At 36.6% G+C, this 22333-nt stretch overlaps 1 protein-coding gene across 6 annotated transcripts in view; it reads left to right on the top strand.

The window, feature by feature from the left end:
- Cdh18 (cadherin 18) overlaps positions 1-22333 on the top strand; it is an 845179-nt gene that overhangs the window by 443326 nt on the left and 379520 nt on the right. For 2 of the 6 annotated variants that reach the window (XM_052743066.1, XM_052743065.1), the window contains exon 1: positions 1157-1942. The exons of 3 other annotated variants lie outside the window; for them this stretch is intronic. The gene's annotated coding sequence lies outside the window, so the exon portion shown is untranslated. Of the gene's footprint in view, positions 1-1156; positions 1943-22333 lie in introns of those variants that run through there. One more of the 6 variants, XM_052743061.1, reaches the window with a different exon arrangement.

Here is a 22333-nt window from a genome sequence, read left to right as displayed (position 1 = left end):
ACAAAGCCTGAAAGAACACTGGCTCATTATCCTGACACCTTTGCTCATTTTCTACTTTTCCCCAACACTTTAAATGTTGGTGATTTTCAAATTTTAACTGACTTCTTACATTTTTCTTAGGAGCAACTCAGCACCTGGATGTGCCGCGCTTTCATAATAAGGAGTAATTCAATTGCTGCACTTCCATCACTGTGTCTTGTTTGTTTTTTCAACATATCAACCTCCAAGTGAACTGAAATGGCTCTGCTCTTCACATATGCCAGTGAAACAAAGACAACCTAATATAAGTATATGATTCTTAACATTCCCTGGGCCGCACTCTAAAAGAAATACCACTTACCTTATCTTCTCCAATGACCTTTCTCAATGCAGAAAAAAAGACCAAATAAAAAGGTACTGCTACAAGTTAAGTAACCTTTGTCAAACGTTTACCACAATTTAGTAATAACTGCATAGATACTTTTTACTGACTTTTCAGAAGAAGGTGTTTGGAAAGGACTACTTTCTGGATTTTGAAGAAGTCTCTTCAGGGTGGGGCATGCCATATTCACACTAAGAGGAAAACCCCAACCTTGCTTCACACCCAGGTGTTTTGCATATTAGCAAACCTGAATCTTTTTCACACTCCCTCTCTTAAGCCTGGGTGATCTTTCCTCCTCTAAAGCACAAAAAAAAGGGGGTTTGGTAGCTTTCACAAATAAGTATACAAAGTGATGCTATTCTCTTGGTGTTTGCGAAGACTGAGAATGCTGTGTAAGTGTTAACATCCCTGCCAGGAGACCCTTGGAATAGTCATTCAATGTCGAGAGAAAAAAACAAACAAACAAACAAACAAACAAACAAAAAAATCACCTACACTTGTTTACTATGATGCTTCAAGTGAGATGCAGGGTGATATTGGTGGTGAGTGTGGGTGACTTCCTGCTGGGAGAAAGTACTGAGGCTGCCTCAGCTGTTCACATCAATTTTGAAAACAGCCAATCAGGCCTGAAATCCCCGTTTTCATAAAGCTGTGTACATTGCAAATCGTTGTAATTTATTCAGGAGTCAGAAGGGGTGAGAAGTTCATACTTGACTCAGTTCTTCTGGCACTAGCAAGTGCGGGGGTTGGGGGGCGGGGGATTAGGCACTGCGGTCTTATTCATCTTCCCAAATATAGTGCTGACCTCCAAGAGGAAGCTCCATCTAATATAAACCCTACATGCCTTGAGTACTTGGGGTAAGGCATGAAAGGACATCTCTCAAGCTAAACCGCTGGACTTCCTCTACACTACGGATCGCTGATGAATGAGCCGACAGTTGAATGTTTAGCAGGCTGTGACGACTTTGCACGGAAATATGAAAATTTATTATCAGCTTGCCACATCAGCGCTTGCCCTGGCTGCTTCTGCTCTTTCGCTTCTGATGGATACTCCCACTCCCTCTGACAGCCATCCCCTGCCTCTGCCCCTACTTTCCCATCCCCCGCAGAGAACTGCTGGTCTAAACTGTCACAGTCCTGGCCGTCAATTTTGAGGAACACAGGATTTTTGTTTTTGTTTTGTTTTGTGTGTTGAAATGATTATCATTGACCTTACTGCTCTCTGTGTGACCTTGTCTATGGGACGGAAAGGGTATCAGTGCAGCCCTAAAAGTATGTACGCCGCCGGGGTGTGGGAGAAGGAGGCAAAAAGGGGAAGGGAGTAGCGGGAGAGTCAGAGAGCAGAGGAAGGAGGAGAGACTGCCAGAGCCCAGCATCAGGCCGACAAGAGCTGCCAGCCAATCAGAGGCGCGCTCGGGAGCTGCAGAGACCCAGCCTGGGAGCCCGGGGCTGGAGGTGCGCGGAGCCCGAGCCTGGGCTCTCCGAGGACCGCAAGCAGCCGTGCCCAGAGCTCTGAGAAAGTCCCCCCTCTGCTTCTCATAAATTACGTTCCTTTCCACCAGTTAGGGCAAGTCAGCCAAGGTAAGGCTTCAATACATCACACTTTACTCTGTCGTGACATTAATATTTTTTTATACCATGGGGCTGCTTACCCCAGTTCGGAGTGAAACTGTATTGGTGAAATCTTCCTCCTTGGATGCTTTTCACAGGGTGCTGTGCTAATGGGAAAGTTGCAGCCGGCAGCCTTACCGCTCCTATACATTTGTATTTCTTACGCCCGGAATGCTGCTTTAGAGCCTCCGGAATGTGAAGCTTCTAATCCAGCTGGGTCTGTGTGCATGTTGGTCTGTGGATGTGCTGTTATCTGCCCTGCCCCTGAAGAAGTTGGAAGGGGACTCTGCCAAGCACATTTGAATACTGAGGGCACAGGATTAAGCGGCATTTATGTCTGTCTATAAAAGTGAAATCAGCGTGATCAGAATCAAATAGGGATGCTGCAATCAGATTTTCCACGGTGCTTTTTTAATTATTGTCCTTTCAGTATCTTGTAAAATTACGTGGTATCTCCGCACTAGACTGCTGCAAGATGAGCATTTCTGTTTTGTGTTGTTTTGCTTTTTTTTATTTTTAGAAATTTATTTGCTTTTTCCTTTTTTTTTATATATTCTTCTTTTTCTTTCAAAAATGGCTTTCATGGTTGTTTGTGGAAGCCTAAGGTGAAACTTTTATGTTTTATAAAAGACACAGTAATGATGCAAGGAGAGAAGCCCACCGGCTCCTGTCGTAACTAGCGAGTTTATTTAGTGTCTGTCTCTGTTTCTTAACTCGCAGGCATTGCCTTAACTTCCTAACCATGCTTTGTTCTAGAGTAGAAATCCTCTAATTTTGTCTTTGTTTCCACATTTGAAAATCAAGGTAAATCACGTCCATAACTGTACATGAGTGTGCTGAGCATGTAGATGTCGAGCTAGGCAAATCTTCTCTATGTAACAGGTGAAAACAGAATTTCATTAGTTAGGGTTATTGAAATACCCTTAACTCTGTTGTCTGCTGAGTTAAATAAGCCTTATGCTTGATCAAGATAAGTGTTTCTTGTTTTTTTTTTTTAGACTGGAAACTGAGAGAAATGAGAATCTTAGGGAAAATCTTCTGCTTTTTGGTGTGTCCAGGTGATGGCATGTCTGCTTTGAGCCCAGACAGAGATCAGAGAAGGATTTTGTTATGCAGCCAGAAACCTAACTCTACACTCTGCTTGTGTTTTCCAACCTTTATCTTCTACTCTGGGATCACTCACAGATGTTAAATGCAGGGGGCTGCCCCTCTTCAATAACCATTTTCTGTTTGAATATACAGTCTCCTCAAAGAACATATTCAGTCCTGAATCAGGAGTTTGAAATGCAGACTAGATCTTGAACATACCTTGTAAGATGTGGGAGGAGGAAGCAGAATGTGATACTAGAAGAGAGCCGGTTCTGTAGCTTTCTAGTGCCAGCACCAATTATTACTGCAGTTTCTTTCAAGCTTTCTGTTATATGTTTGATTCTGTATTTACAGCTAATGAATTAACCTAGAGCCAGTCACCCAATTCATTCACTCCAGAGAACATTCACTTAATGGGCTTTGGTCAATAATTACTTTATGCATTATAGTTCCAGTGTTTTTCAACACAGATAGCTAACTTAAGAAAACAAATGGACAATGATACTAATGGCCAGTATTTATTGGCTACCTGAAAACAAAGGTTGGTTCAAAATGAAGATAAGCTATTTCAAATGCAGCAGAAATGCTCAGCAGAAGTAAGCCAATAGCAGAGGAGAATAAGGCAGTAGAAGAAATGGGATAGGAAATTCTACTTCAAGCTGTCGCTGATGCACCTGAATATAATTATCTGTAGTAGTTGCAAGCATAGGCAACAGCTTCTCTGACAGATAGATTTTATATAGTGGAAATTGGTAATTATTATTCTTCCTATAACTTTTGCTAAAATGTATTTGGTAGAATTATTGGAGATTTAATTGTACAACATTATGAAATTTTAAAACAAATTGTGTTTCATATACTAAATACAAAGTGATTGTTATTATTAACTCATAGGAATACAATTATTAGGCTTTGCACCCGTCTCTGTGGCCCAATTTATATAAATTGTATTTTTAGAAGATTTGTCTTTTTCCTCTTCTGAATTTGACTTATGGGTAGTTAAGTGTTGAAACCATCCCTTACATACTTTTAAACTCAGTGTTGTAACATCTAAATGTTCATGCACACTACAGCACATTGGAAATATTGAGGATAAACATTCACTTATCCTGAATAAGTTGATTGAGGTCGTATAGTCCATGGAAAATTACAGACATTGAAAGATATAACAGTGTGTATGGTGCTCCTTTTAGTTCCTAGTGACAATACTACAACAAAATTTTCAATTTGCTTAGTTATATATCTTCCTTGCAGGAGCCTAAAGACCTCTATTCTACATTAGGGTTTCTGAACATTGATATTTAGATGTTTTATTTTGCTGGGGGCAGAGATGCCCTGAGCTTTTCAGTCTGGGTAGTGAATTTTCTTGATCTCTACACATTAAATGCAAGGACCATTTACCAAAAGTTTAGATAACCAAAACTAGCTACTTATTTTGGTAACTTTTCTCTGTGTGGAGGAAAATATTCCTCTCTCATGGCTAACTGCTGCACTTACAAATAGCCAAGGACCTGTTTAGAAAATGGTAATAAGTATACCAGTGAACTAGACAATTGTTCATGTGTTTTTGTTTAGGTGCTGTGCCCATTAATTATCTTATCACTTTGAAAATGCACGGATATCAAGTTGTACATTTTCAATGGGTCCTTAACACATTACTATTGGACACTGTCATGACACTATCCCCATTTTTTTCTATGAACTGAAAGACTGACACTACAGTATTATATGCTAAAATAGAATGGGGAGAGGGAGAACACTGAAGAAAGTTTATATGTTGGGATTACAATGTTACTTGTTAAATGTTACTTCAATCTGTTTTTTTAATGAACCATAAAATAATATTCTCATGGAAGACTGATTGTTTCTGTTCTACATTTAAATTGTTTGGGTTATAATGTTTGGTATACATACATTTAGAAGTGATGAAGTGATATTCAGTCTCATAGTTGTAGATGCATGGTGGACTTTTGAGCATTCAAACCACTGTACATAGTAGGAAAACATTTTTATTTTAAAGGATAGTTTTTAAATGGTTATTACGAGTAGCATACTAGGAAAGTACTGAGCACCATGGTTTGAAAATGAGGCAGAGCTTGGGTACTCCAGGAAGCACTGTACTACATGTGAACTCCATGTCAGCCATTTGTCCCCCAAATTTTTCAACAGGAGGAATGATAGGTGTACAAATCAAGTGATATGATTGGTTGTATTTGTAAGGATCCAGAGCACTGTTGTTGTATTATCATAGAATCAGTGTCCTTGATGGCTTATTTGCTTAATATTGATTTGGGATGCTGCCTTTAAGCTAGATAGTTGGTAAGAATCATCCACAAGAAAGGTTAGTATTTTCTCTTCAAATGTCGTTCATGGAGCACAACTTTAATATTAAATGTTCAATTTAAGGTTTGAGATAAATTTTTACTTGTTTTATATTTCTACTCTCATATAAGCCATACTCAAAATTTCCTATACAGAATTATAAAATACAGATATGTGACCTGGTATTTATTTTTCAAAAGTAGTTGTTGAGAGCTTGGGAGATGATCATTGCACGAGAATGAAAACTGGGATTTGGGTCCCAAAAATCTTATGCAAAAGTGTGGCAGATATAGTGGCTGTTTGTAAGCCTGGCTCTTATATGCAGAAAAGGATCCAGTTAAACTAACCAAAATTTTCAAGATATAGGTTCAGTGAGATGTCCTTCCTCAATATATAAAGTGGAGAACAACTGAGGAAAACATCTAGCATCAACTTTGGGGCTTTCTCATCCATGAATATTCATATGCATATGCACCTACACACATGTATGCCCACATATACATATGAACTTCCACATACACGATTAACCACGCATCACACACATTTTAAGAAATTGCCATTGCTAATTCTGGAATACTTTGGATTATTCTTAGAAGGATAGATTAATTTAGATATGCATACACCATTATAAATTTAACTGTAAATTTAAATCAACATGAAATGATTACTAAGAGCCCTATGTTCCTTTACAATTGGGCATTATATATTACTATTTTATTGAGCAACCTTTTTTTTTTTTACATTTTGTTTATATTTCTCCCTGCCCTTTCCTCTGTCCAAACAATCCCACTCCCCTACAAAACATGGCTTCTTTTTACGTTTTTTGCATGCATATTGTATATGCATATATAAACTGTATGCATATAACCCATATAATGTTAATTATATGTATGTGTTCAGGGCTAACCATTTGGTACTGGACAACCAATTAGTTGCTCTTCCCTGGGGATGAATACCTCCCTTGCTCCCAAATTTTTCAGTTGCCTATAGTTCTCTGTATATGGTTAAGGCCCATGGCCTTTCTCCCTTCCACTTTGGCAGGACCGTTGATGCCATCTTTTTTTTTAGCATATGTGTGGGTATCATGTTGATAGGACTTTACAGGCATAGCTTAAAACATTGCTAGGAGACATGAGCTCACAGGAAATCCATGCTCCACTGGCTCTTACAATATTTCATTTCCCTCTTTTGCAATGTTCCCTGGTACAGTAATGTTTTGTAGATGTATCCACCAGGTCAGAGTTCCACAGCTCTGAATTTTGATTGGTATGGTTCTCTATAGTGATCTTAGTCTGTTGCAAGGAGAAGTTTCCTTAATCAGAGGTTAAGGGTACATTTACCTGTGGACACAAGGACAAAAATTTATAGTTGCTAGGTTACACATGGGTTTAGCACATTGGTGGTTGTAGATTCTCCTACAATAACCATGACTTCATAACATACTGAGTAGTTAGCTATGTTTCCAGTACCAGGAGAGGTTTCCCCCTTGCTGAGCAGATCATATCCAATAACAAAGATATTAGCTACATCCAAGGTATTGTGCCACTACTACACACTTACGATATCCTGCCATGCTTATTGTTGATGTAGTTCATGGGCAGCATACCAGGGTAAAACCATTGGTTGCCTCACTCATTGGAAGCTTTCCTGGTACTTTCTAATTTCTTGAAGGCTAGTTCTCAGAGGGCATTTATGTGAGTTCTATATCAGGGGTCTCTGGGCCTGTTTCTAAAGTACCTGTTATCTTCAGTAATAAAGATTTAACTTTCACCTCTGAGAGGTAACCAAGGGCAATAGCAATAGGCTATACATTTTGAGATTATTGGGACAGCCCTAGCCAACAATTCAAAGGAGGGTTAAGACCCTAATATATTCGACTTTGGCTCAAAGTTGAAGACACACAGTTGCTAACAGTTTTGTATTTTCATTGTTAGAGTAGTTTTAGATCGGCATATATCTCTAATACATTTATTATTATATATTTTGGTTCTTCCATATTATTGAATATTTATACCCTCATGCTTTACCAAGTTACCTATTAAAATATTTGACTGGAGATTAAAGGGAAGACAAGTACCAAATAAATAATGTACTATATCAGTGCTGAAAAAGTTTTGATTAAGTGCATGTGTGAACTAGGAAGATAGTACAGGAAAATCAACAGATGAATATCCAAGTAAAGCTAGTGTAGAAGTAACAGCTTTCCCGTTCTCTCCTAGCATACACAGATGTTGCTTTTGTGTATGAAGTTTTGGTGTGTAGATTTCTTCATTGGTATGCTAAAATAATTTATGAAAATTCTTAATAAACATGGCTACTTGAATAATGGATAATGCCCAAAAGTATTCAATCAAGCTGTTTGCTACAATGCACATAAAAGCAGCAGTAGGAAGGGAGGACTGCCCATTCTGGCTTCCAGGGTAAAGTCAGGTTTCTGAGTTTGCCAGCTTCTATAGAGCTGACCACACTGAGCTTTCTTCAACCCGTTAAAGTGAGGACGTACAGGGCCCTTGTTGACACAGTTCAGCAATGGAGCCCTAAGTTGTCTGGCTTCAGTGCTGTTAGACTATGGTAGCTTGTCCCCAAGATCTGTGCTGTTCATCTGTGATTATGAGCACAGTAGGCCTCTGCTGTGATCCAGAGGAGAGCAGGGTCTGGAGTGTGGGTCATGCATCTAAAAAGCAAGTGTTGACAAGCCTAGAAACAGCTGCTACCAGACTGATCTAGAACACACGGAGTTTTCACGTAAATTCTTAATGTTTCATATTAATATCTTAAAATTTGTTAATTGTTAATGAAGTCCTTATTACTATTTTCAGATTCTTTCAATAAATAAACTTTTTTTTTAAAAAGAGCATGATCTATAATAGGATTGGCAATTCAATGTTGTACCCACACTATGCGAAGGATGTGATCAATGAAACTGTATGTTTAAAAAATAAAGATAGTTCAAGTTTTCCAGCTTCCACCACTAGAGGGGAATTAAACATTTACATTGTAAATGGGAGAAGTTTCAAATCAATTTTGAAACTTTGAACTAATCAATGATTATGTGTATCTCACAAGGAACACAAAAATAAGACATTGAAAGTTTATTGAATATGTGTTTTTAATTTACCTACAATCAACATTATTGTAAATCATTATACCTATCAAGGTTTAAACACATAGTCATTCATTTGCTATAAATATTTGTGGTGATATTTAACTATTTAACCTATTATCATAATGAACACTGGACTCAGTGTAGTATGGGTATGATGGAATTATCATTTGCATTATATTTGGTAGAAGACTATTATTAGGAAAGTTAGCTTCCCTTATATTCAACTTCCAGAGCCAGTCATGATGCTTCAGGGTTGATTAAAGCATCCGGGAGTCTGACGTGTGGATTGCTGTGATGTCATGGTATACCTGGACAACACAGTGAGACACTTTCTAAAACACACCCTGGGCTTAAATGGCATGGTGGCTCATAATCTGGAAAATTTGGGAGGGTGAGGTAGGAGGACTGTGTGTTTGAGACCAGTATAGTTTATATAGTGAAACCCTCTCTCCAGAACATATAAAAAAAACAAATCTAAACAACAAAATCCAAATCACAACAAAACAAGCATCCAGGAGTTTTTGTTTTTTGTTTGTTTGTTTGTTTTGTTTTGTTTTGTTTTCCCCATTTCTGGGAGCTGTATCTTAGAGTCTCACATTCCTTAACTGCAAGAAAATGTGTTTCTTCTTTTCCCCGTCTGAGACATTTGGATACAGATGAATAAAAGAACCACAAATCATAAAAAGGAGACACAGTTACTCAATAGTAGAAGCCACACACGCTGGTCTGGAAGATTAGTTTTAGGAACTTGGATTCTTCCTAGGGGAGTTACCATAGCAGTAGAAAGTTCTGAGCAGAGAAGTGACATTATCTGTCATACATTTCAACAAGAAACACTGCAGACTCTGCTGAATTTCCACTGTAGAGGAACAAGGACAGAAACAAGTAGCCAGTGACAGATGGATCCTGATTTTGAAGATGGTATGATGGCGCCTAACAGCCCCGTGACAGAGTAGAAACAGAGAAAGGTTGGATTATATATTTATATTAATGACAGACCTGGCAAGATAGGACATTGAAAAACAGATATACAAGTGATATTAGAGAACAGACTAAAGGGAACAAGTATTGTGTTCTAAACAACAAAAATACGATTAATATAGATTTGAAAAGAAGCATTTTTTACAATAAAAGGAGAAAAGAGAGAGAAAGCTACAACTGAGTACTTTACGATTTAAAGCACAGGGTGTACAAGATGGGCTCCTATGACTTCACTGAAGACAAAAATAAAGGGATCGCAGAAGATTTGTGTGTGCAGGCACCAAATTACAAGTTATGGTTAGTAGAATGCAGTTAAAAGGAGGAGAGGGGATGCTGCAGAAAGGATGTAAAACACAAGGCTATTGACCTGGAGAGATGAGCACTCAGAATTTGGGAATACTGGAAGAAACTAAATGGAGTAGGAGGCTGTGTCTGCACAGTAGGAGTAGAGATTCATGAAAACCTGGAGATGATAGAATTTTCTTAAAGATTATTATTCTATTTTTTCATTTTTATATGGATGTGTATCTCATAAAAGTAATTTTTATTACCAATTTAGAGGATATAACTTCATAGGTAATAAATAAAATAAAAAGTCTACTTGTGAGAAAAAAATTTAACATTAATTCAGTAGATCTCACTTACCTTGACAAAATGATCATTTACAGAAACAGTAGAAACAGCAGGGAAGCGTGGACATATGGCCTTCATTATTTCTGGCTTTGGGATCAACTGCAAGCCAAACAGCTAAACTTTGTGGCCTTGAGCCATGCAATTATATTCTGAGTGGGGAAGAGATTATCAAACAAAACCTTACATTGTTGAAAAAGGAATGTCCATATACATAAGACATATAATCAACAGCAATATTTATCAGTCTATTGTTTTATTTTTATTTTGTATTGGTTTTTTGTCCTTTTTAATGTCCTATGCTAGAATTCAATCAACAATGGACACTGATGGGTGGTGGAATCTACAGTCAGCAAAGTGCTTGCCTTTCAATGTTAGGACCTAAGTTTGATTTCCAGATTCTCTCTCTCTCTCTCTCTCTCTCTCTTTCTCTCTCTCTCTCTCTCTCTCTCTCTCTCTCTCTCTCTCTCTCTCTCTCTCTCACACACACACACACACACACACACACACACACACACAGAGCCAGGTGTAGTTACATGCATCAATAATAAGAGTGAAAAGGAGCTAGAGAGACATGAAACTGGTGCTTTATGGCTAGGCAGCTATGCTACTTACTTGATTGCAGACTAGTTAGAGAACACAACTTTAAAAAAAAATGTAGTTGAAGTATGCCTTAGAAATGACACTGAAGGTTGTTCACTGACCTCCGTAAGTCCATCCACAAACAAACAAACGTTAATTCTAATGGGAAGTTGTTCCATCAGCAAGGGAGGTTTTTCTTAGTCTCATGAATAAATTAAATATACTCCAAAATGTGCCTGGGAGAGTAGATTCCGTCTTCTGCTCTCTGCCATGTATGTGGTTCAGAGCCAGGGAGCCCTTATCACAATCCAGCACTCTGGTCTTGGGCTTGCCGGTCTCCAGAACAGGGATCACATAAAACCCTGATCAGTGTAGATTTTGCACTCTAACAAACCCTGTTATAACAGCACAGAGTAAAAGCAGAAAGCTGTTAAGGACATTTTACTTTGAATGAACTCATTGCATTAGTTTTAAAAGGAAACACTCGAGTAACTTAGTACAGTTCTTTTTATTCAATTAGTTATATTGGTAGTATTTTAAGGTAAATATAAATATTTTTATTAATCAGATATGGATATATGTATTCAAGGTCATCCTAGAACTTATAGAAATCTGACTGTCTGTGCTTCCAGAGTGCCAGAATTAAAATCATGTGCTACTATATTGGCATAGAAAAAGATATTTTGAGACACTCTTCTGCTGTGGGATGTTCTGTATGACAAATGTGTTGCTTATTGGTCAATAAATAAATCACTGATTGGCCAGTGGCCAGGCAGGAAGTATAGGCGGGACAAGGAGGAGAATAAAGCTGGGAAGTGGAAGGCTGAGTCAGAGAGACACTGCCAGCCGCCATGATGAGAAACAGCATGTGAAGATGCCGGTAAGCCACGAGCCACGTGGCAAGGTATAGATTAATGGAAATGGATTAATTTAAGCTGTAAGAACAGTTAGCAAGAAGCCTGCCATGGCCATACAGTTTGTAACCAATATAAGTCTCTGTGTTTACTTGGTTGGGTCTGACGGCTGTGGGACTGGCAGGTGAGGGACTGGCAGGTGAGAGAGATTTGCCCTGACCGTGGGCCAGGCAGGAAAACTCTAGCTACACTCTTCGACTTTATTGACTAGGTGGGCCTTGAATTCATGATTCTATTTTCTCAGTCTCTCAAGTGATAGGATGACAGACATGTGACATCCTACCCAGCTCTGGAAAGTTTCTCAAATGTCAAAAAAAAAAAAAATAACAGAAGTCTACAAAAAAATCTTTAATTATCCATGTGCTTTATTGGATAATGGATTGTTTGCCTTCTAATATATACACAGTGGTGTTACTTAATGTTTCCTGTTTGGATATGATTAGGATATGCTATGAAATTAATCTCAGTGTGTGTTAACTCCTGGAAAACTTTAATACAACAATAAATATAATGAAAATGTTATATCAGTTATGAAAACTTTTCTCCCTTAATATTCTGATTAAGTGCCTGAAGAATTAACTCCAGTCTACCTATGATTTACGTCCAGACATTGAAAATCCTAAGACTCTATTAAGAGCTTACATATAAATCTGCAGTTTCAGCAGCAAAGGAAAATGACTGTAGTTGTAAAAATGAATATTTATGTAAATATACAATATTACAAGACTACAAGTGTATTTCAGAGACTCATAGAAATTAAAATATTCTTTCATGAAGTATTGCATGGCACACAAACCCCCACCACCAAGGACTTCATAATCCCACTTCTCTTTTTTCTTTTATCTTTCTTCTTTTTTGTGGTACATGCACGTTTGTGTGTGTGTGTGTGTGTGTGTGTGTGTGTGTGTGTGTGTGTGTGTGCCCAGTAAGTTCAACAAGTGTCTTCCCTATTCCTTATATTTTGAGACATTACTTGTCAACGGTGGTGAAACAGGTTGATTCAGCTGGGTGTTTTTTCTGCCTTTCCTGTGTTAAGATTACAGGCAAAAGTCCTTTAAGTGATGTTGTTTCTGAAACTGAGTCTTATTAAATAAATGACAGCAATACTTTTAACAATAAAAAATATGTAATGGCTGTATGTGCCTACATTGAAGTCCAATGTAGTAGGAGAGTGTTGTTGTACTGTAATCCTAGCTGTTATAGAAAAGGAGTCTTATAGTTGTCAACTAGAAAACACAAAACAGTGGCTGATGCAGGGTGATGTCAGTACATATGATATAGTCACAAGTGTCTTCAGTGTGTAACAAGGAGTCAGAAAGAGGGCAGCTGGTGGCCATTGAGAAGAGCTGAATCAGCTGTTGCTAGTTTGGAGACTGGAACAAGAGGGTACACCCTTTAAAATGAAAATGATAAATAAAATGGAAGAGATTGCCACCTCAGACTTGCCTAGTGGCATGGATACACTGATATTGATGTGAGCTGTTATGCCTCATGTTAACAACTAAAATGTCACCATGTGTAGATCTAAACCTATAAGTTTTCCTTTTACTGTATCAAAAGAGAAGTATTACTTTGATATATGTTACCTTCCTGCTATATTAAAGAACACATAATATAAATATTATGAGAAAAACAGAAAAGATCACTGAATCTGTAGTGAATATGCCAGTGATCTGTAATTTTTTCATTGTGATGGAATAAAGGATGAAAAGTCACCATACAAACATGAAGGATATTGGGAGCTTGAAAGACATCAGGCTTCTCAGAGAAAACAAAATTCAATTTTCTTCAATGAAAGAAAATAGTATATTCTGCCTAATATAAATTTATTTGTCTAATATTTATATTTTAAAACAGGAGTAGGACTGACTATCCTACACACTAGCCAATTCCTGGAATGTTAGGAAATACTAATGATGTGGGACATGTCAGTCTTCCCTAATCTGATTTTAGGTGATCTTGGTATGAGTGGGAATAACTGTGCATTTGCATCTCTGTGGACTTATCAGAGTGCTTATTCAAAAGATGAAATACTCATCATAGAATATGTGCAAATGATCTAAGCCTTTGGGGAGTAACTCCTGCCACAGGCAGAACCTGTGGAAGCAACAAATAGTAATGATTATTCTAGCCTCTATTTTTGTCTTCCAAAGCCCTTGCTGTATTGTGTCTACATACAAGAAATAGCATTTAATTTTTCTCTTACAGTTCTGACATAGTTCTATTATCTCCTTTGTGGCAAGTGTTTATTATAACAAATTAAATGATAATGTTGTTGTGTGGCTTTTCTGGGGTGACTTAAAGAACTATTTACCCAAATAGAGAAGACACCAACAAACCAAAGTATGATTTTATCCAAGTGTAGCAAACAAGTTTATTTGGGATTACTTGTAGTAAAATAGGTGACTCACAGGTAGTAAATGCTATGTTTCAGATGCTGAAGGTCCTGTCTAACTCAGAACAAACAGCTATACTGCAAAATTTAGCCCTTCCTTCCTTCATTTAAATTATCTACTTAGCTAAAATTTCCACATATTGACCATTTGTTTCTCTGTCTATAATCTGTGATACAGTGTGTGTGTGTGTGTGTGTGTGTGTGTGTGTGTGTGTGTGTATGTGTGTGTGTGTGATGTCTGAGAGAGAGATAGATAGATAGATAGACTATATGTGTGTGTATATATAAGTATATATATATTAACATTTATGCATACAGTTGCGCATTGATATATTAATAATAGTTTTGTTCAACTTTTGTTTACTAAAGTATTTTTTCATTCTATAGAATAGACCTATGTATAATATTCATTAGATGATTGACATCCTACAAAATTATATCAATCTGGCTCTTTAATAATTTTTTTTAGTTCATTTTAAGATTATGTCTATCTCTATGACAGCATCTTTTCTCACCAGTACCTCTGGATTTATATGCATTAATTTCTATGAGTTTCCTGTCTTCTGTGAACTGTGGTGGTTTCCTAACATTGTATTTTTTTCTCTCTGCTAGTCTTCATTCTACCAAGAATACCAAACGTTCTAATCTTTACAATTCTCTCTCACCATCATCAATTTCTTCCTCTAAAGCCATTCCAACTTATAGGATTCTGGGATAAGATATCTGAATGACATAGGCATCTAATCTTTTGAAATTTCTCAGTAGGAAAGAAAGTCTACATTAATTCCTAAATTTTGCAGATAATTATCATTGACAACTCATTTTTAAAGTTGTTTAAAAATCATGATTATCACTGATTATAGCTTGATTACTGATTTATAATGGAAAATACAAAACAATACTTTAGCATGTTCATGCATACAGTGACAGACAAATAGCCAACACTCAGAGCATGTGAGAATGTCAGAAGATAATTGGTCTTTTCCCCTAACTTTTTTCTGCTATGGTTATATTGATAGTCAAATCCTGGGAGAATTTTATGTTTTCCACGCACTCTAAAGACATTTTCTAGTAGGTGGTCATTTAAATTTATCATATAAATTGCAATACAAAATTATTTGCTTCAATATTTTTTAGCAGAAATTATGATATTTGCATCAAGAAAAATTATCTTTGAGTCACTGAGGACACACACAAGGGACCAAAATAGGATGCAGTTTTGAAAATGGAAGACTCGGTTTTCTATGGATAGCCATGGTTTGCCAAGGCAGAGACAAGTACCAGCTTTTAGATCATCTAAGCTCACTAGCTTCAAAGGCAGCCCTTGAATGACTGTGACTAGAAATGTGTATCAGGAATAGCTTGTTCCTCTGAGGAAGCATTGCAGTCAGATTTCATGTGCATGCAGAAAGGTATTTTTAACACTTAAATGTGGTATTATCACCCTGGAAGTGCTGACTCTTCTGAGTGTAAAATTGTGGCTTTCAGACAGAAGTAAACTAGGACACTCTGTCAGCATCCTGGAAATGATGCCCATTCTTTCACTAAAGGAAATGCCAAACATTCATAGTAAAAAAGAAACACATTAACTCAATGAAAGAACTGAATTGTCCCAATCAATAAGCTTTGTAAGAATAGGTAATTCTTAGTTAATGGGCTTTATGTGCTAAATTTATTACCAACCATGAGAAAATATTCTTTGAAAAAATTTGATTTTCTAAAGTACTTGAAATAAGAATTGCTTCAGATAATGTTGTCTTTAATTGGTATTGATCCTTCTGCTCTGCCTGAGTGCTCAGCACAGAACTTATACTATAGAAAATATAGATGCTTGTCTAAAGCACAATTCTCCAACATACTCTACTATCTAATTTCCATCAATAAATGATCATCTTTTCCCACTAAAACTCATTCTTACTATATTTATGAAGAGTGAAGTTATAAGGAAATAATAGTTTGTGAGATATTAAATTAATTCTTTTAGAGAATAGATTTATTTAATATCAGGATTTATTGTTCTGTTATGGTACTACAATATACTGATGATTAGAAAAATAACAATAGATACATTCATTATATAAATTGATAGATAAAGGTATAGATTTTGCTACAGTAGATAGATAATAGATCACTCAGATTAAATGTACCAATTTATCAAGTTTTATATTTACATATTATGACTGACCCTTTATTATTTACTTAAAAGGATAGTCAGCCTTCCTCATTGCCAGTGTTTTCTTAAATAGAAGACATGGATTTGAAAGAGAGCCAGGAAATATATATGGGAGAGTTTGAAGGGATGATAGGGAAGGTAGAAATATAATCTCAAAAATAAAAGAAAAAAAATAAACAAATAAAAGGTAAATACTTAAAGGAACCTCTAAAATATAGAAAGGTGTTGTTGATTGCTTTTTACTCTTTTGGTACTTTTGGTTCTTTTGGGGGGACCACCACCCAACTCCCAAATAAATCACACATGGAGGCTTTTTCTTACTTATAAATGCTTGGCCTTAGCTTGGCTTATTGCTTACCAGCTTTCCTTAAATTAACCTGTCTGTCTTTTTTCTCTGGGCTTTTATGTTTCTCTGTTTCTGTATACTGTTCTTTCTTACTCCATTGCTGATTGTTTAGAAGGTGGGCAGGCCCCAGATGTCCTCCTCCTCTGGCTACTTCCATTTTTCCTCCCAGATCTCTCCTTCTATATATTCTTTCTGCCTGACAGCCATGCTTATCCTTTCTCCTGCCTTGCTATTGGCCATTCAGTTCTTTATTAGACCATCAGGTATTTTAGACAGACAAAGCAGCACAGTTTCATAGAGTCAAACAAATGCAACTTAAACAAAAGAAAAACACCTTAAAATAGTATTCCCCAACATTCCTGCATCCTTTTTTTTTCTACACAAAACTGAAAGGTTTTAACTTTATCATAGTAAGACTCTACACAATAAGAACAATTATCAAGTAAAGATTACATTCACAATGTACTGAATTTCAATCCATTTGTGTCTGGTAAATGCAAAGAAAATACTCCATAATCTATCCTATCTTAGTAAATCCAAAATTTCATACCTAATTTACTTTCTAGCATATCTAAGGAAAACTGCATCTATAATGGTCTAGTCTTGAAATCCATCAAAGTTCCCAGAAGGATATGATATTATTTAAGGAAACAAAAAAAATGCATTGCAAACAATTTTGAAAAACTTTAGAAATGACAGAGACATCTGACTGCCTGAACAGTCATCCAAATTTCCTCTGCAATATTGAAGCATCCATCTTCAGCCTACAGGCCCAGAATATCTGGCAAACATTTCAATGAAGGAGGAAACTTGAACAACTGTCTCGCCTATATTGACAAAATTTTCAGTCACTTTGTTCTGAGTCTTGCAGAATATCTCTAAGACTCTTCTGTGAAGCAGAAATTTTGAAGGACATGTTTTGCCTAAGTTCAACAGTCTTTTTCCTGTGTGGCCTACATGTCCAGTTTGCACAGCACATTATCAGCAATCAAAGGCAAAAGCAGTTTGTCTAGTGGCTAACCTTGCCACAATGAAAGCAAATTCCATAGTTTCTTCAATGTTCATCACCTCTGAAGTAAATTGGTGCTGCCAGGAACAGATGTGTCTCATTGTTATGAAAATCCTTAGGTTAACAAAACATTTTAAATGCCATATTCTATGGGCCTTTGAAGTGTTTGAAAACCATGTAATCTAAAATATACCTATTTAATCTTAAAAACATACCTAATGTGACTACAAGTGTGATTTATTATAGATTAACCAATAACATCATTTCTTATTTATACATTGTATTTTTAAATGAACTGCATAGGCACAATACCCCATACAAGACTAGAAACATATATATGTATATGTGTATATGTTATATACATATGTATACAGTATGACAAAATTAAATTTTAATTGTATCAATATAAAAGAATTCTTGCCAATGCAAAATGTCTGGGGTTAATAGTTGTCTTTTTATCCTATATTCCTATATTCTTATATTTCCATAAATGATAACAAACATCATAACCCATCAGTTTATCAATGACCTCCCACACCCCTCTTGAGAATGTGGATGTTGTGTTCTCCAAACTGCTTCCTGCTGTCTGTGGATGAAGTATCTTCAGGGTTCCTGAGAAAATCTGAGATAATGGCCAAATCCTGGGAAGACCAGCAGTAATATTTGCTAATATAAATCACCTGTCAAGATTCAGGTCTCACTTGCTCAAATCTGATCCATATTAACTAGGAATAAATCCATAGCCTCTTGTTTCCTATGGAAACAAAGACAAAAACTTTTCTTCAAAGCAGTTTTGATTTCCATTTGACAAATATATTTTTGACTTGCATTTTAAAGTTAAGATATCATTAAAGTAGCTAGGTTGGTGCGATCCTGCAGTCCTGCTCACAATCCCATGTCTCCCAGTAGCTGTCTTTTGTCCATCAGCCATCAAAAAGTTCAAATCAGCACAATACTATACAGGATCCAGACACCCTGTGTATTTCCCATCTTTCATGCCTTTTTTCTTTCATATTACTTTTCCTGTCTCTAAGACTTTATTTTTAAAATATTTATTTCTTTTCTATGACTATACATTTTTTCTTTTCTTAAGCCTAAGCACATTGTTAAACACACTTTAACCTGTTTAGAGGTTTAAATCCTTCTGGATCTCATTTATTGTGTATTTTTTAGCCTTTTTTGACTGTGTGAGCAAACTTTAGACTACTAAGTATAGCTTGCACCACCTACTTCGGAGGACCTGAAAACCAAGCCTAAAACTGGTGGTCAGGTCAAAGGTGCATGACCAGGAACTGCATTCACCTTCCTAGAACCCTAAAATGCTAATGTGTGCACTGTGACATACATTTTTCTTAGTTTTTGTTGTTGATGTTGTTCCTACTTAATGTACTGACTGCTCAAGGGCTTGGCAGCAGGCAGAAACCCTTAAAGAAGCTGTATCCTCTTTTTTTTTTTTCCCTCAGCTTTCTTAAGCCCCATGTGGAAATTCAGGCCCACATTGGAATGTCAAATTCTTATTGGTTACTTTTTACTCTTTTGGCTCTTTTAATGTGCCCCACCCAGCTCCCAAATAAATTGCACATGAAGGCTTATTTTTATTTATAAATGATTGGAGTTCGCTTGGCTTGCTCCTTGCCAGCATTCCTTATCTTAACTTGACCTGTTTTTCTTTTGCCTCTGGGCTTTTTCATTTCTTTATTTCTGTATACTGTTTTTTTCTTACTCTGTTGTTCGTTGTGTAGCTGGGTGACTGGCCACTGGTGTCCTCCTCCTTCTCTGGCTAGTTCTTTTTATCCTCCCAGATTTCTCCTTCTATATATTCTTTCTGCATGCCAGCCCTGGATATCCTTTCTCCTGTCTTGCTATTGGCCATTCACGTTTTATTAGACCATCAGGTGTTTTAGACAGACACAGTAACACAGCTTCACAAAGTTAAACAAATGCAACATGAACAAAAGTAACACACATATTCTCCAACAGGAAGGTTTTCTTCTTGGAAGAGTGCTCTGGAGGTCAGTCAAGTATTAATAACCGTTATTTCCCTTGCCTTTCTCCCCACAGCCAATATCTACTGCCAATCTATTTGTACCTAGGACTTTGTGAGCCATAAATGCTTTCATTATGGCTTGCTCAACCTTGTCCAAGTTTTGCTCACAGAGTCATAACCACTGTGAGGTTTTGGATGCAACAACCTTGTCATGTCTGGAAAACAGTGTTTTGCAGGAGTCCTCCAAAACCTCTGGTTGTTACATTTTTTTTTCTCTCTTGAAGGGTGATACCTGAGCCTTGGGGGTTGGAGAGATGGTATTAGATATTTTATGTATTATTGAGTGTTTCACAGACTCTGATTCTCTACACTTGGATAATTTGTGTCTATATTAGTCTCCATATACTTCATAGTAAGTTTCTGTGATGAGGGTTGAGAGCTTCAGTGATCAATGGGTATAAAGATGAGCATTTAGAAGTAATTTATTACTATGTCCGTTAAGAGAATAATGGTAGTAAGTTCTCCTCTAGGGCCTATCATGTAGCCCGGACATGGTCTTTTGGCTCAGTTAACAGTAACAGATATGAGTATAATCCAATCTAGTGTGCCTTAATTTTAGTCAAAAAGTTGTTGGTTGTTCCACAATATACAGACATATATAGCACCAATGGGCATTTGTCAGGTTGATCATACTGTTTCATGGGGTTCTGTCACAGCCATATCTGAATGGAATGGCAGAAGTCTTAAAGCCAGCCTAGCTGCTTGAAAAAGATCCAGCAAAGCTGAGCTGCATGATGGCTGCTGTGCTGCCTTTTGTTTTCATCTCCACCTGATGCGTCCTTAGAGGCATTTAATATTTATACAATTTGAGAATGTTGGGTTGATGGAAATTTTCTTATGAATCATTTATGCATTCTCCCAGGAATGCTGCTTCTAAGTTTCTCCAGGTCAGTCCTGAACATACTATTCCCCCTGCTTTTAGGGAGATATCCTTATCTACTTAAAGGTCTTCCTTATGCCTTAGAGTTGTGACACGTAAAGAAGGCAGATGTCTCTTCATGAGGCTATGAGACATTCTTGAAACATCTGTCCCTGTACTTACACAGGAATAAGATATTCATAACGAAGTCAACTTCAAAATGCCAATAAGATTCGGTGGGTTAGAGGAGTTGTCCACAGTTCAGATTACAGGCCTCTTCCCACTGTACACTCAGACAATTACATGGCACATCCTTTTGCCCTACACAGAGACATATTGATGAGCAAAGTATGGAGTGGAAACATGATAAATGTACAAGATATCAGGACCTCCTTCTCTTAGAAAAGTTAGCTCATGCAGAGCCACTGTGGTGATGTATGACCAACTAACAACAGAATGCCAGGTTTAGATATGTAGACAAATTCTATAAAGATGTAAAATATAAACATTGCATTATTCCAGAATTTTAGTAAAAACTGCAGCAGCTATCACCTGAGGATTTTTCCTGGGCACTCTGACCAATAAGATTTAATAATATACTGCTTAGTATGTCCAGGGTGGCTTGAAGAATTTGTTTTGGTCTAGTGTCCTTGAAGAAGCCAAAGCTACCAACCTGAGAACAGGCTGTCATATGTCTCTAGATTCTTGAAAATTGGGTTATGGGATTAATGAGTAAGAATGATAAATCTATTTATTAATGATGTCAAAACTTGAGGAAAAATTACTGAAAATAATAACTCTGTCTTGTCAGTTTGTTAATGATGACTAAAAGATGAGCAAAAGGAAGTGAAACACATGTACAAAAACAAAAATGATATGATCTATGTTTTGGAACACCATGAATGTATCCCTGCTTACTAATTTCTGTATAAATAAAGAAACACTCTAGATGCTAGTCAGTCAGGCTGCAAGGTTCTCCTGACCATTATGGCCTGGCTCACTTTCTTCTTCCACTGACTCCTTACATCCTCTGCAGGACCCATCTACCACCAGGGATGGCTCCCGGCAGGGATCAAAACTAGATAAAACTGTTAATTCCATATTTCTCACAATAATGTGCATAACTTTCAGCAGTAAGGAAAATAGCCAATAGGCATAACTTTCCAGGTTAATGATAGCTTAATTTCTTCATGTTCTAAGATTCAGGTATGTAATCTTTTCAGAAATAGGATATAACTGACAAGTTTTTTGGGGTAACCAAGATCAGTGCTAATAACTTGTATATATTTGGGAGACTACAAGATCAACAATGCAAAAGAAAAAAATCCACACTTTGCACAATATTTTTCATTTTAATGCCTATGGTGTCTGAAATAATCATTATTCATTGCATAAAGTAATGTCATTAATTCAGAAGCTTCTAAAGCAGTAAATTATCTCATGGCTTTTTCTAAGTTTTTACTGTCTATCCTCATATTTCATCCTATGTGTATTTTTTTAAAAAATATTTCTGAGACGAAAAATACTTTTTTTAAAATTATGAAATTTAGAATAGCCAAATCGTTTTGATTGATGATATCAATATTTGCATATTCATTGAAAAGTTATTTCATTTTCTATTAGCAAACTATATTTGAAATAGATGGATATGAATTAAAGTTTGTATTAATTATAAAACCAAATTTAAAATGAAGAAAAAAAACAGAATAGAAAAGAAAGCAATCCTACCTTGTCTATTCTAGACAATAGATTAAGTTGTATTTGGATTTCAATCAATAATATTAAGAGTGGTGTGATTTCATGAATGATGGAATGCTAAAACATATTTAATGTTTTTCTTCTGACCCTTTTAAAAATCTATCATTTGTCATTAAAATATTTTGTAGATATAAATCTTCCACGTGCTAA

Source organism: Peromyscus californicus, unplaced genomic scaffold (assembly GCF_007827085.1).
Source record: "Peromyscus californicus insignis strain IS unplaced genomic scaffold, ASM782708v3 Scaffold_18__1_contigs__length_77618521, whole genome shotgun sequence".
In the NCBI taxonomy this organism is placed as follows: Eukaryota; Metazoa; Chordata; class Mammalia; order Rodentia; family Cricetidae; genus Peromyscus; species Peromyscus californicus.
This window is presented reverse-complemented; position numbering and strand designations above follow the sequence as displayed.